Consider the following 20,436-nt stretch of genomic DNA (forward strand, 5'->3'; position numbering starts at 1 on the left):
AATAAATGCCTACTATTAACTCTAAAGTGTTAGTTAAATTGAATCTGTGTGTCCGTAGAGATATGTGTGCGTGCGTGTGTGTGCGAGAGAGAGAGAGACAGAAAGAGAGATTTAAATTGAAATGAACCCATTTCCTCACTTTGAAAATTGACAGTTGTAAATGAAATAATTAAACAGGAGGACTTTCTATTTTTTAAAGAATTCAAATTCAATTACAGTTGAGGAAATAAAGTATTATCAGCTAATAAAATGTAAAATATAATAAAATATAGAAAATAAATTTCCAAGTACAAAAAAGTAATTTATTCAAGTGATAATCACCAATAATATGCTAAAACCACTGAATAAAATGTTGTCAGCTAAGATGATATTTGAAAGATGACAAAGTATTAGCAGACATTATTTATCAATCGCAAGAGAAAATCATATCTTCGTAATGAAGGGATCTGGGAGAAACCAAACTAATAAAGCATTCAACATTTTGTATATTTAAACATTGGCTAAGGGGACATTATATAACCTGCTGAGATGATGTGACATGAACCACAGCGCTTCACCTCCAAAAGATTCTTGACAAAATGTTTAATCTAGATATAATTCAGCATTTAGACCAAACTTCCAGTTTAAGAAATAATACAAACTGTGGGAGACTTGATAAAGGCTGACTATCCAATGATGACGATGAAAAAGTTAATGGAAACTCTAATTAGAATAAAACAAATACCATAATAACAAAATGCAATGTGTGTAGCTAGATAGCTAACACACATACCAAAATGATAATAGCTGCTAAGTCTTAATGCTTAGGATATTGGGATGGGGGGTAATGTATTCTTTCCAATTAGAACTATGTTATGAATTTTATTTTTAAAAGTTGAAAAATTATAATTTCAAAACTCTTAAAACTGCTACAGATGAACTGTATTTTTAAAGCAAACTATAGCACTTTTATATTTTTTAATTAAGGTTTAATTCACATGCAGTTCACTCTTTTTGGCATATAATCCAGCAAAATTGACAAATGCATACAGTCACGCAATTAACAGCACAATCGAAATGTAGACTTGTTCTCCAAAATTCCCTGTGGCTCCTTGTTAGTCAGGTCCTTTCCCTATATCCAAATACTGGCAACCATTGATCCTTTTTCGGAAACCATAGTTTTGTTTTGCAAGAATATCAAATAAATGGAAACATACAACATGTACCTTCTGAGTCTTTTTTAAATAAAAAAATCATGTCCAAATCAAGTTATCTCTTTATTAAATCTTTCTCATTTATTATTCGTTATTATTTTTTTCTGATTTTTATTTCTAGCTAAATGATTTACAATAACGCTAACATCAGAAATGGTTTAATGTAGCACTCGCAATAACAAAAAGTGTTCAGCTGACATTAAAGAGTGATAATATAGTACTTTCAGTGTAGAAATTATTGATCAGGATTTTCATATTGTGTATAATCTAAAATTGGGGAGATAGTGAAGCTCACTCTGGATCTGCGTAGCGTGTAAGTCTTTGACTGAAATAAATGAAATACTACATAATAGGAAAACAGACATAAGTTAGTCATTTGGTAATTAAATCATTTTACAGCTTAGAGTTGAAATACATTTTCTCAAAAATTCAAATCAACAAGAGACATTGTCTAGAGAAAAAAATTACTTTAAATCAAGAATTTCACTTTAAAACGAACCTATGCATGTATTTGCAACTACAATTAAAAATGTATTATTGAAAATAAAAACTAAGGACATGATAGAATTTAATAGCTTTTAGATAAAATATGGGTGATTTAACATCTTTAACTTTTCTAAACTTCACGTTTTGATTCTAGTTATAACTAAAACTAGTGTTCCATAGAATCAAAATATTCACATATTTCTCTCAATTCTCTGAGATTTTTTAGACATTTTATTCAGGAGATCAGAAGAGACCCAAACAATTTTGGGGAAATATGGACACTACTCTCAGAATTTCTCTGTTTCCTGTTTTTATCCTCCTTATCTAAAAAGCCTAAATTTTCATCACTTGGATTATTTTATTCACTTGTCCAGCATTGTTTTCTAAACTGAAGCCATTGATTATGTGTATACCTAGAAATTGATAGAACACTAGGACAGTGATCCAACGACTGAAACGTCAATAAATAGAGCTTAGTGATTCCAAAGTCACAGAAAGCACATTAAACCTAATTTGCAGAATGAGACTGTAAAAGTGTTTAAGTTTGGCCACACAGAGTGATAGGATTCCAGTAATGTTTCAGTAGAATTAATTTATTGAATACAGAGGTGATGATTGGGACAGCTGTGAGGGAAGAGAGAAGGAGCACAGGAAGGAGAAAAGAAAGAAGAAGGTCAACTTTCTATATAGCAGTAACTATAAGAAATTTGAGTGGTTTATTCAACAAAATCCTCAAAATAATTTTTTTTTTTTTTTTTTTGAGACGAGTCTCACTCTGTCGCCCAGGCTGGAGTGCAGTGCAGTGATTCAATCTCAGTTCACTGCAACCTCTGTCTCCCAGGTTCAAGTGATTCTACTGCCTCAGCCTCCCCAGTAGCTGAGATTGCAGGCCTGCACAACCACGCCCAGCTAATTGTTTAAATTTTTAATAGAGACAGGGCTTTCACCATGTTGGCCAGGCTGGTCTCGAACTCCTGACCTCAAGTGATCTGCATGTCTTGGCCTCCCAAAGTGCTGGGATTACAGGCGTGAGCTGCTGTACCCGGTCCTCACAATAATCTTATGAAGAAAGCATAGCCAACTGATTGAAAGCTTGGCCTCTGAACATTAATGCCTTGTTTAAGTCCCTGACTTAATTGTTTTGCTGTGTTAATTTGGGAAACTTACTTAACCTCCCTGGGATAGTCTCCTCACCCATTTAGTGAGGATACATTTAATAGCTTTTAAATAAATTATTGATGATTTTATAATTCTTTATCTCAATTCCAAAATCCAAACAAATCTGAACACCAAATCCTTTATCTACAATTCAAAGCAAACCTGAAACAAATAAACTTAAACCCAAGAACCTTTCACAACTCACTTGGCAGCAAAATGAGATCTAATCTGAATTCATTTGGTGGGCAAGACCTGACCTGAATTAACATGAGATGCTTTAGAATCTTAATTTATGTCACTTAGTGTGACAATCTGTGTTTCACTGCAGAAATATTAATATAATTGCTAGTATTTGTTCCAAGTTTAAAGACACAGAAATGAATTAAATCACTTATGCTAATTTCCAAGGATTGAGATTTCTTTAAAATAATCTTTCTTCCTAGAGATTCATAAAAATTCATGTAATTTAAGCATTATTCAAAAATGAAATGTGGAATAAAATTACCATAGAATCTATGGTTGGTGTGGAAAGTAGTATGTGAAACTAAATGGCATTAATGTTGCTTGATTTTATTTACGTTGTTCTTATTTATTTACGTACTTATTTTTACTAAGTAATAAATAAATACATGTGTACTTAATGTGTGTGTGTGTCTGTGTGTGTGTGTAGCATAATGTTAATTTTCCTGAATGTGTTTGTGTGTGTATTTATTTATGTGTTTGGTCATTTTTATATCTGGGAAGTGAACAGGCTACATTTAAGGAGCTAAATCTTGAGAAGATTTATCAAGGAAATGCTAATTCAGAGATTTAATGTGATAAGTATTAAAAGATGTACAATTTCAATGTAACTATCTTTGAACATTATATTCAACTATCTATAATTAATTATTTTCCCACAATGTAGTGTTTTATATGTTTTTGACACAAGGCTTTCTTTTTCATGAAATAACTTACTTGACTGAACAAGAACATTCAATTTAATGAGTTTTCACACTGCATTTAATAGGATATTAGAGGCCTAAGTGAAAGTTTTTTAAAACATGTAACAATTTGTATTTTTCTACTAAAAAATAAACATATGACATTATTTTGTTGATATTTTCATTATGATGCTGCTATGTCTCATTACTAGGTACCAGTTTCTTTGCAAATCACATGAATGGAGCTAAAGCCAAGTAAATGGCTTAAAACCACCTGCATTTTTATGTGAGAAAATTATTGACATATTAAAATAGAAATCTTTAATTCCAACAGTAGTGCAATATAAACATTTTGTATCCAAATGCTTCAATCATGAAAAGTTCCCCATACTAAACTAGAAGTATTATTTTTAATTTAATGCAGATAACTGGATTTTGGATAGCTTCTTTAATTTTAGATTTATTCTTTGTCTCCAACTTCCAGTGTTTTCGTATCACTCCCTGTCAGAAAATATGTCTTAGGATTTTTTGCTATCGATTTTTTTCTTTATACAGACACAGTTAAAATATGTATGTACACTTTTGAAAACTTTTAAAACAAAATATTGTTCTCCTATATTTTTGTTGATTTTATCAGTTGTCAAATGATTTTGAATTTTAGAGTGTGCTAATGAAATAATTAACTATTCCCAGAATCATAATATCAAGTGGTGGTTTTGTTTTTGAATGGGATATACAAATATATATGTCATGAATTCTGCACAAAATAGGTAATAAATATGTAAATCCAGATGTTAATTCAATAGAAAAATAGCGAGAATACACTGTAAATGTATTGTATCATGTAATGTATAATGTAATATAATATGAAGTATCCACTGCCTCATTCTAATTTCAAACTTTTAATCATAGTTTCTAAGTACTGGTAATAGCTGTATGAGACTAGTATTTTGGTATAAACACAATGTAGTAAAAGTATTGTTTTGTGATTTTTATCTTCAATTCATGTTAAGTATAATGTGATTTCCTGCTTTGTTCTCTTTACATTTCAGTAGTAATTAAGCCTGAAGAGTCTACTAGTATTCCTCTTAAAATAAGATGAATATTAAGTCCCTAATTGATTAACAAAATGCTTCAAAGGAAAGCATTGAGTAAACCTTTTTAAAACATTTATTCAGAAAAAAACGAAGAATTCAATATTTATAGTTAAAAAATTCCACATAGATTTAAAAAGAAATTTTCTTAGGCCAGTAGTTCGAGGTCATTTAACTTTGCCAAGTTCTGGAATTTTATTCTCAAACATACTTGAAACTAACTGAGATAACTTAGAGTGTCCATCAAATTTTTACAAGAGACATGAGTTGAAATTACCTGTCATAATAATGGGTATTTATCAAAATGAATTTGGATAGCTTCTTTAATTTTAGATTTATTCTTTGTCTCCAACTTCCAGTGTTTCTGCATTACTCCCTATCAGATTTCTCTCACTTCTATTTTTGAGAGCATGTAGTTTTGTCATCATCTAATGTGAGAGTATTATTAGTCTCCCCAGAAGATTTTTTTTCCTCTGGAAAATTATGACATTTAAAAAAATATATCAGATTTCAATATCTCTCTAATAATAGGAATTCTAAAATAGAAACTAGGAATTGCAATACCTATTTCTTGGTGTGCTGGATATTTTCTTTGATCTCTTTATCCTTTTTCATCCAGTCTGTGACCTGAGGCACTGATCTTTATGCAAGGTGTCATTAAGCTTTCTGCTCTCTTATTCTTACTAAATTCAGTTCACCACAAGAACCAAGAGGAGACCAGAAATGGGAAGAGAGTGAAGCCAGGACATTAATACTAGGACTTTTCCCTACCTTTTGCTATGAGTTACCGATGTCTCTCTATGGGAGGCGAGATTGCTTTTGAGATAGCCTCTTCAGGTTATGTGACCACTCCCTTGATCTCCCTCTGCTCCCTGGTATTGCAAAGGCTAAGTACTTTGTTGCTGTTTGTCAGTTTTCCCTTTCCTTATGCACAACTTTGGAAATCGTCCATTTATTCAACTTTCTTTTATCAATTACCCTACTTTTATGTGCAAACTTTTCCAGATGCAACTTTACTATTGCAACTACTTAACCCGTGATGGGTTGTTAAAAACAAAGCTACAAAACAAGCTACAAAAACAAGCTAAGTTCATATCCACAAGAGTTAATCTTACATTCTAAACTAAAAATATTTTAAAATATATACATAATCTTAATATTTTAGGTTGAGAAATAATTCCAGGCTATAAATATACATCATCAAAAGTAGATCTAGCTTTTTTTTTTTTTTTTTTTTTTCGGAGCAAGTTGCCCTGTCATAGCATGTGTTTGGAATATTCTGTTTTGTCCCCCAAATCTAATCACCTTTCTTTATCTTCCTGTGTGTCCTGTACCTGATGCTGTCTCAATGTTCCATTTGAGTTCCCTTGCTCTCTGCTTCTAGCAGATGTTGGTCAATGGCTAGCATCAACAGCCGATAAGAATAAAGTAAAAAGATACTTAGGGATGTTTATTCTGGATGCTCCTTCCCTGTAATTTTTCAGTGCTAAGGAGGGTTAAAAGTTTCCCAGTATTGTGAGATGCTGGATGCTTCAGCATCCTTTGATGTTTTCCTTACCCCTACCCACACTTTAGTAACCATCTTTTCCATAAATGCTATTCAGTTACCAATTGGTGTTTGTTATCACTTTCCTGCCGGGATTTTGAACAAGTTAGCATCTGATTCATCCACAAATTAATTTTTTTAAAAATATCATGTTTGCATCATAAAATAATGTAATAGTTTTCGTTTTTTATAGTAGGGGAGTAGAAAATTTTAAACTTATAAAATGGACACTTTTTGTATTCCATGGTCATAAAAACAATCTAAAAATTTTATTTTTACCCCCAAATTGCCTTAAATCTAAAATGCAACGCATAATATTTCAAAAACAACAATTAAAGTATAAGCCAACGTGAACACAAACAGAGGATTCCTATCAAGGGAGTTGAGAGTTAGGATGATTGTATGTTCAGTATATGCAGAGATGTTTCATTTTGCACAGTATCAAAATTAAATTCACAACAGTTTCCCTGTTCACTATATAATATACCCCACAAAGACAGTTAGTTTTATGGTCATTGTAATAATATGACAGTATTATTTTAATATATTAGAAAACATGATATATATTGTGTGTATTATTTAGAGCAATTTTAGGCTAAGGTAATTGTTGAAGTCAGAAGTTGGATTCATTCATCTTTCAAAGCTATGAAGAAAGTTGTTTTAGATTACATATAAGTTCTCCCCCAATATGGGTGAGTCTGTAATTCAGGGTGAATGTTCTACAAAGATATAAGGCAATATACTTATTATGTTAAATTTTCTTTTTTTGAAAAACAATTATGTACCCTTTTGTGGCATGCAATAAATTATGATGGATGCTAAAGTTAATTTCAAAAAGATGTAGATTTTAATGAAAAATGGATGTGTCTGTAATAAAACCTCTGAGGGTACACTAAATTTGGCATACGTTTAATAAATATTGGGTTTGATATATTTCTAATTTTAGAACATCAAATGATTTAAAAACCTAGACCAGCTTAAAAAGTTATCATAAACTTCAACACTCCTATATATGAACTTTTATCTTTTATATAAACTAAAAAAATAAAAATTAAAAACACCCTACCTATATAAATGTTTGTCAGTTTCTTCTCCCCTTGTAGAGATGATGTTTTAGTGATTTTTTTTTTTCCCCACAAACCACTTTTATTACCCTGTGGGTGGGCTGGACTGTGATGTTGGAGAACCCTGGGGGTGGGGGCTGCGGGATGCAGCTGAGCCTCTCCTGGCTCTGTCTGCCAGTCTAGGCCAGGTTGGGGCTGGTCAAGGGCAGGGAGCCCAATCTTGGGGGAAGAAGAAGAGAGGATGGAGAGGCCAAACAGGCCTCTTCCCCACCTCTTCACCCATGCCACAGCATTAAATAAACAAAAAGCAACTCTTTACAGCACAAACTACACAGGGAAGTCCTTCCTCCCAGCCCTGGGCTCACAGCGTGGAAGAGGAGCTCCGGAGGATGGGGTTGGGGCCTCCAGGGTCTGATACCACCCCAAGCCTCTTCCTAGCACCATGGGGTAGGGACAGGCAGCTTTGAACAGAGGAAACAAAACTCCAACTTCCTCCAAACTCCTATGCAGGCAGGTCCATCTAGTCTGGTACTTCTGGTCCAAGGGTTTTCTGCTCCTTCCAAACCCTTTCTCAGGATCTGAGCTTAGCTGAGACTTCTCCAAGAGGGGCTGGAGCCCTGGTCTCTGAGGCACAGTGGGCCTGGGAAACAGGCAAGAGTCTGGTTCCAAAGTTTTTCCCAGCCCAGCCCTCTGCCTTGGCAAGCAGGAAGCAGGGCCCGGTGAGAGCCGGCAAGACCCAGGCTCAGAGGGGCTGGGTGGTGTGGTTATAGACCAGGTGCTCCGTGTCCTCAGTAGTGGAAACAGTGGAGCTAGCAGTGGTGGGTGGTGGGTGGTGGGTGGTGGTGATGGTGGTGGCTGTGGAAGCCCTTTCTCTGGTTCTTGAAGAAGCAGTAAGCTAGGATGGATACCACCACCACAGTGCAGATGACCAGGAACACTGCGACAGCCATCTTCACAGAGCCTGTGTTGGGAATGGGGTTTTCCCACCTCAGGCCAAACACATCCTTCTTGGAGATGCCGCCACAAGACTCAAGGCACTGCTGCTCTTCCTCAAAGTTGTTCTTGTTGCCACAACAACCGCCATAGGTAAAGCGGGCACAGTGTTCGCTGAAGGGGTTGTAGTACCAGCGCGGGATGCTCTCCTTGCAGAGTCCTGTGTCTGCCAGGTCCACGCAGTGCCCTTTGTCACTGGGGAAATGGATGCGCTGGAGCTTGTCAAAGCCACTCGAGTATTTTTCACAGGTGGCCTCGTCGGAGGCGTCAGGGCAGTTGGAGGTGTCATCACACTCCAGGAAACTGTCGATGCAGCAGCCATTGCTGCAGCGGAACTGGGTGGGCTGACAGGTGCCAGAGCACACTGGATGGTGCCTTTCCGTGGAGGGGCCCTGGGGAAAAGTCGCCTGAGCCCCAGAGCTGCCTCTCAAAGGCCCACCTTGCACACCCCGACAGGCTAGAATGCACTCTTCTTCCCGAAGGTAGTTGTTCTTGTTGCCCAAGCAGCCTCCATAAACGAAACTCTTGCAGATCTGCTCCATGGGGTCATAGTACCAGCGTGGGAAGGAGCCCCGGCAGCGGCCCACCTTGTTGGATGCGAGGCAGTAGTCTTCTGTCTGCTTGGTGGACAGCACAGTGACTGTGACGTTGGCCGCGTCCTCTGGGTGGTCTGAGCTAGTCACTGTCAGCTGGAACAGGTAAGTGCCTTCCTTGAGTCCCCACAGTTCCACCTGGTTTGGGTCTTTCCTCTCTACCCTGACGTCCGTGTCACCCCGCAGTAGGCGCCAATCTGTGTTTTCCACATCCTTCAGCACCAGGGGTTCCTGGGGTTGTACCTTCAAGTCTATGCCCGCCAAGGTCTTGGGGATTCCAGACCCTCCAAAGCCCTGGGTCTGCAGCTGGCGGTAGGAGCGGTATACTTCCCTCGTTAGGTAGTTGATGAAGCCCTCCCTGGGTGCGAACTTGCACACGAAGTTCTGCTCATAGAGGCAGTTGATGAGGAAGCAGGCGGCAATGGCGTCCTCCCCGCGGTCGGGCTGCAGCTCCACCAGCGCTAAGTTGCAGTTCTGGATGGTGCAGCAGGCGCGCACACAGTCCCAGCCCCGGCGCACGCTGGGGGACTCTAGGAACGTGGCTCCGTTGCTGACCGAGGCATTGGTGTCCAGCACGAAGGCAGGCACCCCAGTGGTACAGAGGTTCAGGCAGTCGGCTCCCGCGGGCGGCCCCGGGGGCGCGGGCGGCGGCCCGGCCTGGGTGCCCTGGAGGCCCAGCGCGCACAGAAGCCACAAGGCGACGGCAGGGATGCGGGCCGGGGCGAGGCGGGTGCCGGCCATAGTCCTCGCAGGGGCCATCGCCTTCCTCTCCAGGGGGATCACCTTCAGAGCGCGGGCCTCTGGGTTCCGAGGGTGCTGGTGACCTGAGAGAAGGGAGGAGACAGAGGAGGAGACACATCTGATCAGCCGGGGAGACTTCGGAGGAGTGATTCTGCTTAGAGAAAGATTTTGAATTTTCCAACAGTTATTTTAGTAGCCCTTGGGAGTCTAATCTGATTGGAGGAGGCTCAGCATTCCTTGTGTAATTTAAGAATAATTGTGACAAGTACTCTTTGACACATTATATTTAGTAAATGCCTTAAAATATTTGAAAGGTGTCAAAATAGATCAGTCTATTCAAATACAAAACTCTGTCAAAGACTAAGAATGTAGCAATTAATGTGATGTAGTTCTTGAAGTTATAGAACAAATGGCTTTCACATGTTCATTTTTAAAATCAGTAGGAGTGTATCTTTAGATGCAATTCATTAATACATTCTTAAAATTAAATGCTGCCATCGTCCTATGTGAAAAAGATATTTCATTTCTTGTAAGTTTTTTCTCCCTTTCACTTTAGATGCATGAAATTAGTAATGACATTTATAATGCATTAAAAAGCTTTGGTCTTTAGAAAGAACTATATCCATTCTATGTTAAAGTAAAATAGTTCAAAATTAGATGAAAGCATCTAATTTCATTCTTTATATGGATAAGTGTGCTGGTTTTCTATTTGTTGCTTTTAAGCTCCAAATTTGTTCTTTTTACCCACTCTGTTAAAAAGGAAAGTGGCTTTTTAAAAACAAAAATTTTGACAACTGACAATGAGACTGTGTCAGTGGAGGGTACTAGTGAGATATTAAAGCCTATTGAGAAAAGTAAAAGAACTCTGCTTCCTGGTTCTGATGTACTCACTTGGCAAGTTCCTGAGGCATACATGGCTTCCCCCTGCACCGGGTTCCTGCTCTTCTCACAGCTTATCCAGGGGACTTGGCCCCTGCAACACATTGTGGCCATCAATTCCCAGTGGCCACCAGCTCCCCTTGGCATCCAAATGTAGGCAATTATACAGCAAAGAACCTCCAGAGAAGCTACTCATGAACAGCCTTCCCTGGCACACTTGAGGCAGACTTCCAGCCAGTTCCATTAACATGGTACCACAGCAACTTCTTTGCCATCCAAGAACCGCAGGCACATCCTGGATCTTATCCCCAAAGACATAGTTTTTCCTTGGAATAGTGGTTGCTTCTCATATCTGCTGTTCCTATATTCTTCACAGTTCGCATTACTTCTTAAGCAGCAATTCCCACATTACTTTAATCTTCTATGTTAAAAACTATGTAATTTTCCTGTTCAAATCACTGTGCGGCTTCTCTTTTTTCCTTGGGCGTAGACTGAGTCAATAAGTAATTTGGCAGCACAATTCATTAATTGACATTTCTTTCTGCACTTGTCTGAATGCTTGTTTATGCTAAAAGATTTGGGAACGAATGTTCATAGTAGCCCTATTCATAAATATCCAGACAAACAAAAAGGAAACAACACAAATATCTATCAAGTTAGAATGAATAAGTGAATTTCATGCCAATTACAATGCCGTATGTTATAAAGGACATTTTACCAATTGTTTTCCCAGCAACTGAATAATACTCTGTCTCTCTTGAAGGAGGGTAATGTGTCTTGAAATTTATAGATAGTAGGAGAGGTTAGTTATAACTTCGACACACACTCTAACAAATAGATCTTGGCCATTGACCTAGGTGTATCCAACCATTTGCCTACATGTGAGTCTGTGAATGTTGAGGTAATAATGAAAATTCTTGTCATTTGGAATTTACTCCAAAAGCGTCCTGATTTAATCTCCAGTAGCAACAGCACTACAAAGGACATCGTAAGCAGCTCATTCAGAGCCTGAGACACCATAGGATTCACTTGGGTGCTTCCAAATATGGTAACAAAAATCAACCAGCTAAAGGGCTAGTCAAAGGTTGAGAGTTATGGTTTATTAAGAAAGGAAATAAATTTTAACTATAACCTTGGAAGTAGTTCCTGAACAGGGATTCTAGTTTGTGAACCTAACCTTCATTTTCACATCATTTTTTAAGGTTATGGATGGAGATCACATTGGGGCCTCCAAAACAGAGGGTCAATCAATGTAGCATGAGCACATTTGAATGGTAAAATGGGTGGACAATCAGCACTGTCTCAGCCCCCTCTGAGTGCAGCTGAAGCCACATATCTCATGAATTCTGGAGCTTTCTACCTCCAATACATGTGTCTCTCTGCTCCTGCTGATCAGATTCAGCACTTCCTACAGCACCAAGAGAGCTAGTCAGGTCCCCTAGTTTTAGTCCTAGAATGTTTGGAATTTAATGTTGCCAAAGTCAATATTCAACTAGTAAGAGACAACAAACAGGCTGGATGTTTCAATCTTCTCATCTTTCCTTAGAACATTGCTGAGGTATACAGTTTCTCTGACATTCCTGGGAAGACAGCTTCAGTTACCCACCTCATTAAACCACTCACAAAATTACCCTTTATTGGCTATTCTCTCTTCTCTCTGTTACTTTATTCTACTCTCTCACTTATACTTCCTGGATCACTTACAAAAATACACCTGTGCATAGTGTTTGTTTCAGGATTGCTTCTGGGTAAAACTAAACTAAGATGTCTCTAGTTGTGTTGAAAATAAAACAACAAACTTACATTAAATATTAATTTGGGTTGTAGAACTACATACCTATATATTGGTATATCAACATCAACAACATATGTGTTTCAGTACATAGTTTTTGTGCTTTCTTCTTTGCAATTCCAATGTCTCATGTCAGAACCCCCCACATTGTGCAAAGTGAAATATTCAAAATCCCATGTAGCCACATCTAGGATTTGTCTCTAACAGGTATAGTTATATCATTGTAACATTTCATCTTTTAATATAAAAGTAGTAATTCCTCTTGCTTTGGGGACGTAATGTTAAAATTGCTGCTTTTAACTTTTAGTGCATTTTTGAAAAAGGAATAGAGAATTACGTATTAAGACCAGGAACTAATCTCTCATAAACTGAACAAATTTAAAGAAAAGTCCACGGCTGTCAATAACCATCCTTGTAAGGACACTGTAAAATCAGTTTATTAATGATGGTTCTCAGTGTAAATATTGATGTGTTCGAATATTACATTATTGTGTAATCAGAGACATGATAATAGCTTAATTGGGAGTTTATAGATATCTAATTTTGATAGAAAATTATATTAAAATTATGAATGAAAACTCTGTTTTGAGTCTATATATGTACACTGTGACTATAACTACATAAGACAGATAAGAGTAATTTTTTTACTTCAGAAAATCTAGGGTAACCTGGAATTTATGTATAGTTAAATGTAAACAAAATATGTGAATACATATTTTGTATTAAATGAGAGACAATTTTAATTATCTTTTAACTATCTAGGAAAAGCAAAGTTCAGGAAATAAATACTTCAACAAATTAATATTTACTATTTTCATTACTGGAACTTTGAAGATTATTTCACTGTAGATGTCTATATTTTCTGAATTTTCTTAATAAACCTCAGAGTATGTAACATGTTTTTTTAACAGATTTAGGGTAGACTTGATTAAATAACTATTTAATTTATAAATATGTATTTGACTATGTAGCAACCGTTTTTCTCCTCCTCTGCAACTAAAATGAATTCTATATTAATCTCTAAACGTGGCTCTCTTTTTCCATATTGTATCTCGTATAATACTGGTGTCCACTAACACTTTCTGCAATGATGGAAATGTTCTCATTTCTGTTCTGTTCAGTAGAGTGGTTGCCAGCCAGTTATGATGAGTCCTTGAAGTGTAGCTGGTGTGACTGAGCACTAAATTTTAAATATTTTAATAAATTGAACTTTAAATTTAAACAACCACAGGTAACTATCAGCTACCATATTGGACAGTACATTTTTCTGTGACTAAAAAACACGTGCAAATAACAACTTTGAATTACAATGAGAATTGCGATTAGAAAAGTAGAGGTTGATCTGCTATTAAACATGAAAACATCCTGAGCCCAGAAAATACAAAGTCTGTTTAACTGATACAATTCAGGTTTCATTATTTTTCTGGTGTATTTCATCAGCAGATTTGAATACTAAGGAATTACTTACTGGCATTAAATATGCACTATATGTCTGCGGATTTTACTTTTATGTTTTGTGGTTTGGAAGTGCAAGTGGGGTTTGAATTCACAGTAAAACTTAATGTACCTTTGTGAATGAATGCAACTGTGTTTCTAATTGAACACATTAAGATATTGAACTATTTTATTGAACTAATAAAAAGTCTAATATTAAGTTAAGCAATATGTCATTGTATGCTTAGAGGAATTGAATGAATAGTTTAATTTAATATTGAATACTTTAAAACAAGAATACATGTATTACAATTTAAAATGATTACTATTGCTGGTTCAAATGAGCTAGTAAGTTTTATACCTATGTGAGCATATTGAATTCTCTAGACAATGTTCAGCATAAGAGTTTTTCTTTCTATATCTGCATCATGTATAGATATAATTTTTAGTATACATAATATGTAATTTTTGCATATATAATATGTAATTGATTATATAGTTATTTCACTAAGATATCACTATAAAATGACATTTCCTATTATATATGCAAATTACATGGGTGCACCTTATCATATTCATCACAGAAATGAAGGAATTCTCTTAGTGGGCAAATATTATATTTAGTCTCCATGACATAGTATTAGGAGAGCAGCATACTGAGAATTTTATATTTCTTATTTTTGTAATATTAAGTAAATCACTGTAGAATTCCTGAAAATTGCTTGGAAAATGTTAATTAATTAGATAATTTTGTGTTAATCTAAGATGTCAAAGGAGATAAATAATGAATTAAATTATAATATAAATAATAATCCTATGTGGTTATGTATCTGTATATGCATAAGGCAGATTTAATCTTGAGAAAAGTATGGAGCTTGTATATCTTGGGAATATTATAGTAATGCACTCATTTACTTTATATGCACCAATTTGGTTCCTTTGCTTTAGTGTAATGCTATGCTTCAGGATAAATTAAATTTCTTTAGAAAAGCTAATAAATGAAAAACTTTGGTAACTACAGGTGCTCCTTAGACCTTCAGCAGCATCTATCTCCAAGATACATTTGTCATAAGTGATCTGAATACATTTTTTGATGTTTTACTGCTAACATATTTCAGTCTTCATACTGCTCTCTTTCCCTTCCACGCCATGTCTGAGAAAGCTAAGAAAGCCTGGATGTTCCTTTCTTTGGCACTAGTGGGGGTTCAAACAGTGTAAGTGCCTGCCCATATGAGAATCCCCATTCTGGCCCTATCTTCTGTCCATGAGAGAAAACTCCAAACCACTCCTCTTTCCCTGCTTTCTCAAGCCATTTCTGGAACTGCTTGTGAGCCACCATGCTCTCTCCAGAAAGCCTCAGTTTGTGAGTAATACACGTTTTCATACTCTTAATGTGTGTGTGGCATCATCCACTTCCATATCTAAACCAAATTTTTGAGTTGTGGTATACCCTATACATTAATAGTGATGGCAACAATTGGCACAATGATCTGGGTAGCTAGTGATGACTACCGCCGCTGGTGAGCCTTCTTCCCTTGTTTGCTTGCCAACTGGCTTGGCTGCCTGCTAGCGAGCCTGCAGTTGGAGCTGTTTCTTGCCGGCAAGCTTGAACTTTGAACTGTGCTACTTTGTGCTGTATTTGCTGAATTCTACCCAACCTCTGTTATAGATTTAAAACTCCGAAGTCATAAATTTTGATAATTTCTATTTAGGAACAGAAGGATAGAACTGAATCTCTCCTTACAGTGCCCCTGGGTCATACGTATTAGCCTGTACCTATTTATGTATCTTCGATGAAATTTTTCATCTCAGTTCCAGCATAAGCCTTGTTTGACATTAGACTCAGGCGAATGACCCTTACCCTATGACCACTGCTTCTGTGTCTCAACCAGGTGCTGGCTCCATTTTATAGAGAGGTCAGGTGAAAGAATTACACGGTGTGTGATATATGGTCCCATCAGACAGCTGGTTGTATAGAGGGGAGGAAGAAGAGTCAGTATTTAGATTTCTGAATTCCACTTTCTTAAAAGCAGAAGGATCACTAGAATTCTACAAAATAAATTTTGTTGTTTCTCCTGCTACCTATGTCTCTATCAGAAAAAGATCTTGAGTTTCAGGATGATAAGGAAAGCATACATGAACTAAGAGTTTAATTCAGCCATTTTTATTAGGGAGGTGTTTAACCCTGGTGATATTGATTGCAGCCTATTTGAAGGGAGAAATATAAATATGAGCTGGGTAACAGTAATTATAAAAAGCAAAGAAAATAATAAGAAAATTCTATCTAAATAGAAATCTAAGATTTGCTACAATAATGTATGTAGCTAACTGATAAAAAGGCAGAGATTGGCTTTTGTGCTTCTGAGACATAGGTTCTAATTTAACTAGCAGCTGCCGAAATGAACAACTGAAAAGCCATCATGGCCTTAATTAACATTGGAGCTCAATTTACATTTGTGTCTTGGGATTTCACTAATTTTAAATAAGATGTCCCTCTAATCTTAGGTTATGGAACATAAAATAGAGAACAAATAGATATTCCTCACCTTAACTCTTATATTGCCTTGCCTAAATCCTTCATAGTTATGGTACCCATTGTCCTAAAATGTTCTTGAGTATGGCTAAAGACACTTTGATCAAATGAGTAATAAATTTAAATTAAATCAAGTCTTTGGCACTTGCAAATTGGCTTGAAAAAGTGAAACTCCATTGTTCTTCCACTACAGTTAAAGTAGTTAACATGGTACAATGTAAAGTCAATCAAGGATTGAAATCAAGCATAAAAGGCCTATTCAGAGAAAGGATGATTATTTTCATTACTTCCACATGTATAGCCTAAGCTAGGTCTTCTTAAACTTAGAAATTGAGTGAATAGCCTTTACAGTTGATTACCACAAGCTTAACGCCACTTAATGCTGTGAACCAAATCCTCTCAGATGAAGAAGCAAAGTATGCTTTTACCTGTGTGCCCATGGGATACTTCAGCAGCTTTGATGTTGTACACAGTCTTCACTGCCAGGATCTTAAATACGCCCAACTGTCTCCGGGAGCACAGGTGTAATCTTACTGACAGCATCCTCCTCCAGAGGAGATTCATTTGACATGCTCATTCAGTACACAAAGATACTCAAAAAGGAGTTAAAAAAATAAAATAAAATGAGGAATTGCCCCGCACATGTACAAAACCCACTATCCTGTTTAAAGTTCTGAGAATTATTTGGTAAACTGACGGACACTCCACTCCTTTCCTGACACTATCAAAAAACCACTATTGACCTTTTTATCACCCACAATGTTGAAACAAATCAAATATCTTTTAGGCATTTTTTGTGCTCTGGAGGCGAAATATTTATCATTTACAAATTTTGCTTAAGATTATTTATGTTGTCATTCATCATTACTTGCAAATCAGCCTACCTTGCATACAACCCTCTCCAACAAAGGTTGCTAAACATCTGTAAAAGTCACAATAAAACAGCCACTCCCATTTGTGTCCCCAAAGACTCCTTCACTATAGCATCTTTATAAACCTTCCCTCATGGTTCCCAGAGGCTTTGTTCCATAAGTTTATCACAATATTTTGTGTATGACTCTTACGCAGTAAATTGTTCTACCTGGTCTCACAGTAAAAGTCATTAGAGAAGCAATTCCTGGTCACATACTATACTCTCTTGAAAACAAAGGCTCTTACAAACCCAAGATCCTTGACCCTTCATACCCAGCTACCTACTCTGCCTTAGGTGATGGAAGCAGCAACCCAAAAGCTTAGCACATCTGTTGAACTCCCTTGCTATTGAAGCTCTCTTTGCTCAAAGATGGATCAAAATGTGATCCTTCTTTCACATCTCACCTGCAATAGGACGTAGGCTCCACTTTCTTTGACAGATATTATGTTGCTGGAGAAGGTCACTCTTCAGTTCCCTTGGCTACCTAGGGAGCCCCCTGGGATCAACTGAGTTAATTACAAACGGAGTTACAGTAATTTTCAGATGGCATCTGGAGGAAGCCAAATATTTGAGCTATGTTGAGATGGCTGTTCTGAGGGCCTGCAAACAGTAGCAGCCCTGCAAAACTGTCTTTTGTGGGGGCGACTTTCATCTGTGGAGAAAATATGCATGATGTAACCAGGCTTTCTCTGAAGGCCCTCCCTTGTCCAGATCTAGGAAAGATTAACTGAAGGTCTGATAGCTTTAAAGACCTAAAAGAAACATTTACCATATTTTCTCCCTGAGGGTTACTACCTGTGAGAGATTTCATCTGCTTTACAGGACCATATTTGCTAGACAGGCATCCTCTTTTTTTCCATCCCATAACCTGTTTTGCTGCCATAACCTGTATTGTCTTGCTCCAAGGCCCCCATTTTTTTCTGTAACTCCTATGCACGTTAATAAATTTGTAAACCTTTTCCTTTTAATCTGCTATTTGTCAGGTGACTTTTGAAAAAACTTTCAGAAAGCAAACGGAAGACTTGTCACCTACATATTTTCATCATCACATGTGATGGAGCTCATGGAGAATGGCTGCTTTCCATCCTTTAACTAGGACATCCTAATAAAGATGGGATCCAAGGTCAGTACAATTAAGGCGATTTTTGAGAGATGATCAAAAACTAACAGTGGCATATTGATACAAGTATATAATATATCGATAAATATATTTGTCATTGCTAAGCAAAACCAAAATTATAACAAAACAGAAACACAACAAAAATCTCTATCACATGCAGCAACATGAATGACTTGAAAATATGCTGACCAATAGAAAATGTACAAAACAATGTATACATGAAAGCTCATTTTTGTTTCTTAATGTGTGATAACAGCACTATTTTTTGTAGAAAATATTCTCATATGTAGGAAATATTACCTTGAATGTAGTTTCACAATATGTGCAATGTGCAGAAAGTATAAAATGGTTCAGCCATGACATTAAATAAATGAATAAATAAATGATAGATATAGATGTATAGAGACAAATATAACACAATAATTAACAATTTTGTAACCTACTTTTTTAACTTTTCTGACTTTATTAATATTTAAAGTACAATTGGAAGGAGTGTATGAGGAAAAATAACCAATTTCAATTAATTTGTGAAAGTGAGAACTCAGATCTGAAGAATTTTATATTAAACTATAAGTTGAATATTTATAATAAAAAGGCGGCTTTTTTTTATACTTTTGGGTTTTTTGCTTACTCTTAAATTGTGTAAGTCCATTCAGATGAAGATTTCATTTTTATTTATTTATTTATTTATTTATTTATCTGAGATGGAATCTCACTCTGTCGCCCAGGCAGGAGAGCAATGGTGCGATTTCAGTGCACTGCAACCTCTGCTTCCTGGGTTCAAGCAATTCTTCTGCCTCAGACTCCTGAGTAGCTGGGATTACAGGCGTGTGCCACCATGCCAGTCTAATTTTTATATTTTTAGTAGAAACGGGGTTTCACCACATTGGTCAGGCTGGTCTCAAACTCCTGACATCATATGATCCTCCTGTCTCAGCCTCCCAAAGTGCTGGGATTACAAGTGTGAGCCACCATGCCCTGCCTGCTCATACAGAGATTTTTATACATAATAGTTATATATATATTTTTAATTTCATGTCGTCTGTACCATATATTTAACTTCCTCCATTTTCTTCTATATGTAAAGTTATCATCTTCTGAGATTTCTTTACTCTGTTCAAAGAAATTCACTTCATTCCTGCTTTGACCACAAGATGTCTCCTGCAGCATTGACTTCAGTAAATGGTAATTTAAACTGCTAGTAATACCACATTTTATAACATTTTATTTTAAAAATTCTATATATCTTAGTGATGATTCTCTATAGAGCCTAGAGAGAATTCCTTCTGAAATAAATTGATTGGACAAAACTTACCACTTTCTCACTTAACATAAAAAAATTACATGACCTCACTTATATGGGGAATGTAAAAACTGCATCTCGTGGAAGTAGAGCATAGAATAGTGGTTACTAGAGGATGGAGATGCAGAGAGGATGGACTGACAATGAGACATTGGTCAATGGATTCAAAGCCACAGTTAGGAGATATGAGTTCTGCTGGTTTATTGCATTAATGAGATGACTAGTTACCAATAGTGTAGTATATATTTTTAAATAGTTAAAAGAGAGGTTTTTGAATGTTCTCATCACAAATAAATGATAAATGTGTTTAAGACGATAGATATGCTAATTACCCTATTTTGATCATTGCACAATTTATATACATATGGCAACATCACATTGTACCCCATAAATAAGCAAAATTATTAAGTGTCAAAATATATATATATTTTTTTTTTTTTTGAGACAGGGTCTCACTCTGTCGCCCAGGCTGGAGTGCAGTGGTGCGATCTCAGCTCACTGCAACCTCCACCTCCCTGGTTCCAACAACTGCCCTGCCTCAGCCTCCTGCCTCCCGAGTAGCTGGGATTACAGGCACATACCACCACGCCTAGCTAAATTTTTGTATTTTTAGTAGTGACGGGATTTTACCATGTTGGCCAGATGGCTCTCGAACTCCTGACCTCAGGTAA

At 36.6% G+C, this 20,436-nt stretch overlaps 1 pseudogene across 1 annotated transcript; it reads right to left on the reverse strand.

Annotated features, from left to right (window-relative positions):
* Window positions 1-7,533: 7,533 nt before the first annotated feature.
* LOC112626283 lies at window positions 7,534-9,873 on the reverse strand (annotated as a pseudogene). The gene has a single exon (XR_003119855.1). The product of XR_003119855.1 is annotated as a kunitz-type protease inhibitor 1 pseudogene (transcript).
* Window positions 9,874-20,436: the final 10,563 nt, after the last annotated feature.

Source organism: Theropithecus gelada, chromosome 6 (assembly GCF_003255815.1).
Source record: "Theropithecus gelada isolate Dixy chromosome 6, Tgel_1.0, whole genome shotgun sequence".
In the NCBI taxonomy this organism is placed as follows: domain Eukaryota; kingdom Metazoa; phylum Chordata; class Mammalia; order Primates; family Cercopithecidae; genus Theropithecus; species Theropithecus gelada.